Source organism: Orycteropus afer, unplaced genomic scaffold (assembly GCF_000298275.1).
Source record: "Orycteropus afer afer isolate SDZICR_OR568_19922 unplaced genomic scaffold, OryAfe1.0 scaffold00040, whole genome shotgun sequence".
In the NCBI taxonomy this organism is placed as follows: domain Eukaryota; kingdom Metazoa; phylum Chordata; class Mammalia; order Tubulidentata; family Orycteropodidae; genus Orycteropus; species Orycteropus afer.
The window spans coordinates 15,281,417-15,288,218 of record NW_006921627.1 but is presented as its reverse complement, the minus strand read 5'-3'; positions in this window follow the sequence as shown (position 1 = coordinate 15,288,218).

Genomic DNA, 6,802 nt, shown 5'->3' with positions numbered 1-6,802 from the left:
TCAATAATATCATTTGTTAATATCAACCATTCTTACACTTTTTATTACCAAGTACAAAGCAGCACACATCAAATTAATATTATTAGCCTAGATATTTTCCTCATCACCAGACCCATATATTATACTGTCTTATTAAATCATAAATCTCAAAGGCACTTCAAACTCAATATATAAAAATAATTCATTAGCTTTCCACACAGAAGGTGGTCACATGCTATCTGACTACCCTTATGACAAGCTCTCCAAGCTGGAAAAACAGAAGTCTCTGTTACAAGGGTTCAAGATCACAGCAAAGAGATCTTTTATGCAGCTGAATAGAATTGCCTTTTGTGGAAGACTCTTGGGAGACTAGATTTTTATATCCCCAGGCTTTAGTATAAATGGTCAAATGTGGATGAGAATATATATATATATATATATATGTATATATTCATGTATGCGTATGTGTACGCATACATGTATGTGTAACTTTATCATGTTCACAGTGACTTTACATGCATTACCCCATGTGAAACTCACAATAATACTATGGGATTTGGAGGTAAAGTTTTTCTTAGTGAAGAATCTGAGACTTAGGAAAATTAAACAGCTTGTCCAAAGTCCAAAACAAATTCTGCCTCCAGAGTCACCTGAGAAAGTGATTAATTTACAATTGTGAGAAACCATGTCTTCCTGCAGATATCCTGAACTCTCAAATCATGTAACTGAATCACTGTTTTTGGAACTTCACCCTGGAGCCCTCTACCGTACTCAGATAGTCTGAGAACTTCTTCACCCTAACCCTGACCTTCCCAATCTGTTCCTCTGGAAAGATAATATTCTATTCTATTCTGAAATTCTCATCTTTTCAGTATTTCTTTGTGTCTACATTATGAATATAGCATTGTGGGAAAGGTACAGGAACAAAAGAGAATCAATTTCTTCCAAGTTCTTAGCCTCAAAAAAAAAAAAAAAAAGAACCTCCCTGCCATCGACTCGGATCTGACTCATAGCAACCCCTCCTTGGGTTTCCAAAGTGGTATCGCTACAGAAGTAGATTGTCTAACCTTCCTTATCATGAGTGGCTGGTGGGTTTGCCAGCCTTCTGGTTAGTACTCAAATCCCTTAGGCACTATGCCACCAGAGCTCCCAAGGTCTCATTCTGAGCCTCCTTCTGTTACCCTAGAGAGGAATGCCTATGCCATTTGACTGCTAACCAGAAGGCTGGTGGTTCAAACCCATGAGCCACTCCTCCGAAGGAAGATGAGGCAATGTACTTCCATAGTGACACCACCTCCCAATATGTCTTTTGATTACTTTCACTATGAAGTGTTCCTTGATTTTCCCCATATACTTTCTATTTTTCACTAAAAAAAAGCTTTTAGTCGCTTAATATTTAATTTTTAGAAGGCAATTATTAATATATTAGATTTAAATCATATATATCAGTAATTAAATTTAATATAAATGGACAAATTCCCCCCCCATGTAAAACAAAATTGCCAGATTGTCTTCATAAAACAAGAATAGAGTGATAAGAAAAATAGCATGTAAAGATTTGAGAAACACAAGTAACAAGAATGACCTTATTATATAGAATAGTGCACTAACAGTGGTTTCATAATGTAGCTAACAGTGATTTCATCTCTGGGATAAATTTTCCAAATATTTCTAGTTTGTCTTGCACATGTTCTTTTTGCTAACAAAAACAAGCAGTGCAGACTCTCTCCAGCAGATGGAGCCTTTAAGCAAACAGTTTCTTAGAAAGGTATCATTAGAAACCTCCTATGCTGTCTCTGGTAGCATAGTGGCTAAGACACTTGCCTGCTAATCAGACGGCTGGGGGTTCAAACCCACCAGCCACTGCTCGGAAGGAAGGTTGGGCAATCCTACTTCTGTAGTGATACTGCCTCGGAAACCCAAGGAGGGGTGGCTATGAGTCGGGTTTGACTCGACGGCACATAACAACAACAACAATGCTGTCTCTGTGGTCTTCTGATACACTGGAGCAACTATTAACATCATTAAGTGTCTTACCCACTACGGCTTAAAGAAATAGTAGAGGAGGTACATATGATCTTGGGGCTGAGGGATGGGAAGGATCAGGGAAGAACTGTCAAAGTCCCTGTAAAAAATGGGGTGGTGCAGCATCTGATGTTCTCTAACTTCACAAGTATGAAGGAGGATCAAGATCAACATCAATAGCCCAAGGTTGATTCCTATGAGGAGGAGGTCGGACATGCCTCCACCCTCTGAAGATATTTTTACCAATCTGACATCAACTGTCCCCGCTATGGCATTCTCTACTCATCTGCTAGGTTCCATAATTCATTTCAACAGCTACATAGAACCCACACACAATACTCATGATTATGGGGTTAATGAGAGAAGTAACAGGTTATAATTCAGAATCAGAAACGACTCAAGATATAGTTCTTTGATCAGGACAGAATATATTCCCCAGAGGTGCCCAAAGGTACAATTATCTCTGGCCCTTGGCCTCTTGACCCTGTAATCCCTTGGCCTCTGCCCTACTTGGGCAACTGTTACAAAGCTCTCTTAACTCTTCCAATGATATGTGGTCAGTGGCACACCATTCCACCAGCAAGCCTCCTGCTCAAAGGCACTCAACTTTCTTCCTCTGTGGGCCAGGAATCCCACCTCTCTGTTTCATGCTGGTCTCTTGGTTCTGTTGTCTCTGCTGCAGCCATTTCTCTGGCACTACTTCTTGCTGTTTATCATCATCTATAATATCACAGCTCTCTGCCTCCTTGGATCTTGGAGATTTCAGCACAGGGCTCTTGGGTCCTAAGGATGTGCTCCACTCCTGGCTCTTCGTTCTTGACGGTAGTGAGATTCTCCACCACCACCACCACCTTCTCATCTCTTGGATGGTTCATTTAAGTCTAGCAGGATGGCAAAACTGGCCAATCCCGTGTTAGGGTTCCATATACCTTGTTTGCATGGTCCCACCCACACAAGTGTACCATGCACCATATTTACATCATTAGCAAGCTTATCCAATTCCCTTGGTGGGCCACAAGCATCTCACATTTGCATAACCATTTGGTAGGAGTTACAGAGACTATGGCTAGAAGGGCCATATTAAGTAATTCATTGTACCACAGTCCTGCAACTGGCAAGCTGTGAGTGGATATTTTTGGAACCAAACTTGTCTCAGAAACTGTGATAAGTAGGATATAAGAGGATTCACAATGAAGCCCAGACAGTGCAGTGGAGGCATAGCAGTGAGCCAAGGCAACTTTGTATTCTATTTCCCCCTTACTTTATAGTGTTTCATAGCTCTACCAATGTTGAGAAATTGTAATATTGGTCATTTTAATGGGATACATATATTCGTCTGAGTGATGATCAACATTTTAGATTACCACTCTTCTATTTTTTGGAAATATTAGTTTTTTGTGTAGTGCCTAAGGCATTTAAGTGCTAACCAAATAGTTAGTAGCTCAAACCCACCAGTCACTCCATGAAAGGAAGACTGGGCAATATACTTCTGTAAAGATTTACCACCTTGGAAACCCAAAAGGGGTCACTATGAGTTGAAATTGATTCAATAGCAGTGAGCTTGGTTTATTTTAATTTTGTTTTTTTTCTAGTATAAAGAGACTTGAAATGCAAACAAAAGTGTCTCTCCATTATAATGATAATGAGTTTACTAATTTATCAACTACATGTTTTCTATCAATATAAAACATTTCTCTCAAATGCCTCTAAAAAAATACTGATTTGGCCTACGGATAGACCTGAATCATGAATCTATATAATAATAATAAAATATGTCTTCAATTTAGCACTAGGATATGACTCTCTGCTTAATTAACTTTGTGTAGGGGTAGAGACAAATTGGCATCCTACTAACAGACCCTGCCCAAACCCTCTCAACAGAGATTTAGAGAAACTCAGTGAAACAGATACAAATAATGATCCCAGAATTATGAGCATCTAATAAGAATATCGGGAGCTCTGGTAGCATAGTGGCTAAGGCACTTGACTGCTAACCAGAAGGCTGGTGGTTCAAACCCACCAGCCACTCCTCGGAAGGAAGGTTGGGCAATCCTACTTCTGTAGTGATACTGCCTCGGAAACCCAAGGAGGGGTCGCTATGAGTCGGGGCCGACTCGACAGCAAATAACAACAACAACAACAATAAGAATATCTTCTTATTAGATGTAAGAAGATGTTCTTATTACTATTAGATGCTCATAATTCCAGGTTAAGGAGCTCTGGTGGTACAGTGCCTAAGGCATTTGACTGCTAACCAGAAGGCTGGAGGTTCAAACCAGCCACTCCTTGGAAGGAAGATTGGGCAATCTTCTTCTGTAGAGATACTACCATAGAAATGCAAGGAGGGGTCACTATGAGTCAGAACTGACTCAATGGCAGTGAGTTTATTTATTTATTTATTTTTAGTTGATAAGAAGATAAAGTATTAGGGTGAAGAAGAAAGGAAAGAGTGAGGTCAGTGACTGGGAGAAAAAAGCCGGACTGGAAAAACCATTACAAACATAAAGGATGATGTTGTTGTTGTTGTTGTTATGTGCCCTCGAGTCAAACCCGACTGGTAGGGACCCCTCCTTGGGTTTCCAAGGCAGTATCACTACGGAAGTAGGATTGCCCAACCTTCCTTCCGAGGAATGATAAGGACATTTAAAAAAAAAAAAAAAAAAAACTTCATTGACTTCACAGATGTTAAAAACAGGGTAGACAAATGGGGAGAATTTCAAAGTGAGCTAAAGTTGCATGGGAATAGATCATACGATAAATGGATCACACCTCCCATAACTTGTTGCATGGGAATAGATCATACGATAAATGGATCAGACCTCCCATAACTTGAGCTGCCATGGAGTTGGGAGGGAGTATGGGAAAGGGAAGAAGAACTTTCCCTGAATAAACCAAAACCCAAACCAGACCCACTGTCATGGGGGTCAACTGCAACTCTTGTAATACAGTTTGTGTATCTATGCAGAGAAGGGCTTCCCTTTCTCCTACAGAGCAGCTAGTGGGTTTGAGCCCCAGGCCTTTGATTGATGGCTGATACCATCCTCAGCAAACCACTCCAAACAGGCCCAGGGGCTGCAGCTGTCCTTTTCCCACACCTGCATCACTGGTTGATCTATCTCACACTAAACACAAAAGATATGCACCTAAATCCATCTGTCCTGGAGGTGACTTTTTGCACCAGTCTCCTTACACTTATGCAGGTGCACACTCCAGTGGATGAACAGATTCTGCCACAATTGCCTGCTACCAGGGCCACTGGCTGAACATAACCAGAAAAGTTCCTCCTCAACTACATCATCTGACCTTTATTTTTCTATTTTCCTTTTCCTCAATATTCTTTCTTCTATCTGTTCATTTCCCCTCTACATCTTCTTCTTTCATTTTTACCAAATTTTCATCCTGTTCATTGCCTCACTTTTTTGTTTTTTCTTATATTCTTTTTGCATTTTCTATACTTCCTATCTTCTATTTTCATGCTATCTTTTCATCTCTTCCCATCTCTTCTTCTTCTACTTGTTTTTCTTCCCCTTCCTTTTCTTGCTGCCACATCCAATGGGAGGAGTAAATTTACTTTCCACAGTAAGCCATATTTACTACACTGACCACCTCGCCCAAGAGACAAATAACACCAACAGCTCCTGCACCACAGCAACAATGACAACACCTGTTCATCCCAACTGCAGCTCCTCCTCATGACAAATGAGACCTACATGCACATTCCCACAAGTTATTCGACCAACACAGAGAAAGTTGGAGAGTGACCCAGTACAGCCACACTAACAATCAAAGAAGCACACCTGCTCCACATTTCCAGATATATTAAAACAAAATGAAACATAAAACCAGGGTGAAACAAATCAGCACATAACTAACAAATAAAGACAACAACTTCAAAATGCCTTGGAGACAACAATTTCAATTTAAAATTAAAAAAAAAAAATTTAAGAGAGAGAGGGAAAGGAAAAAGAAAAAAGAAAAACACAGAACAATATAGCAGAAAGAAACAAGTGTCCAAGGTAAAGAATTAGGAAATTTCCCCAAGGAAGAACAAGCAATAGAACTATCTGATAAGAAATGCAAAAGAGATATATATAGGACCTTCCAAGAACTCAAGGGAACCATAAACAGAAGCAAGAAAAGGACAAATGATACCCATGAGAATTCAAGAAAATCATTCAAGAGAAAACTGACAAAGAGAATAAACAACTAGAAATGGTACAAAAACAGCAATCAGAAGATGAACACTAAAATCGCAGAAATAGATAACACATTGAAAGGACAAAAGGGTAGACTGGAACTGGCTAAAGAAAGCATTTCCCAACTAGAAGACAAATCCCTCGACACCAGCTTGTATGAGGAAAAATCAGAACAAAGAATGAAGAGAAATGCAGAAAATCTAAGAATTATATGGGATGATATGAAAAGAAATAACATATGCCTGTTTGGAATTTCAGAACAAGAGGCAAAAATTGTTGAAGACTTGCTAACAGAAAACTTCCCCTATATCATGAAAAATGAAAGAATATCCATCCAAGAAGTTCAACAAACCTCATACAGAATAAAGTCTAAAAGAAAGTCACCAAGACATACCATAATCCAACCAAAACCAAAGACAAAGAAAGAACTTGAATGCAGCTCAGGAAAAAGGAATTTTTACCTACAAAGGACAACCAAAAATATAAGCTCTGATTTCTCAGTAGAAACCATGCAGGCAAGAAGACAATAGGACAGCATATACAAAACCTTGAAGGAAAAGAACTGCCAACCAACAATTATATATGCAGCCAAACTGTCCCTT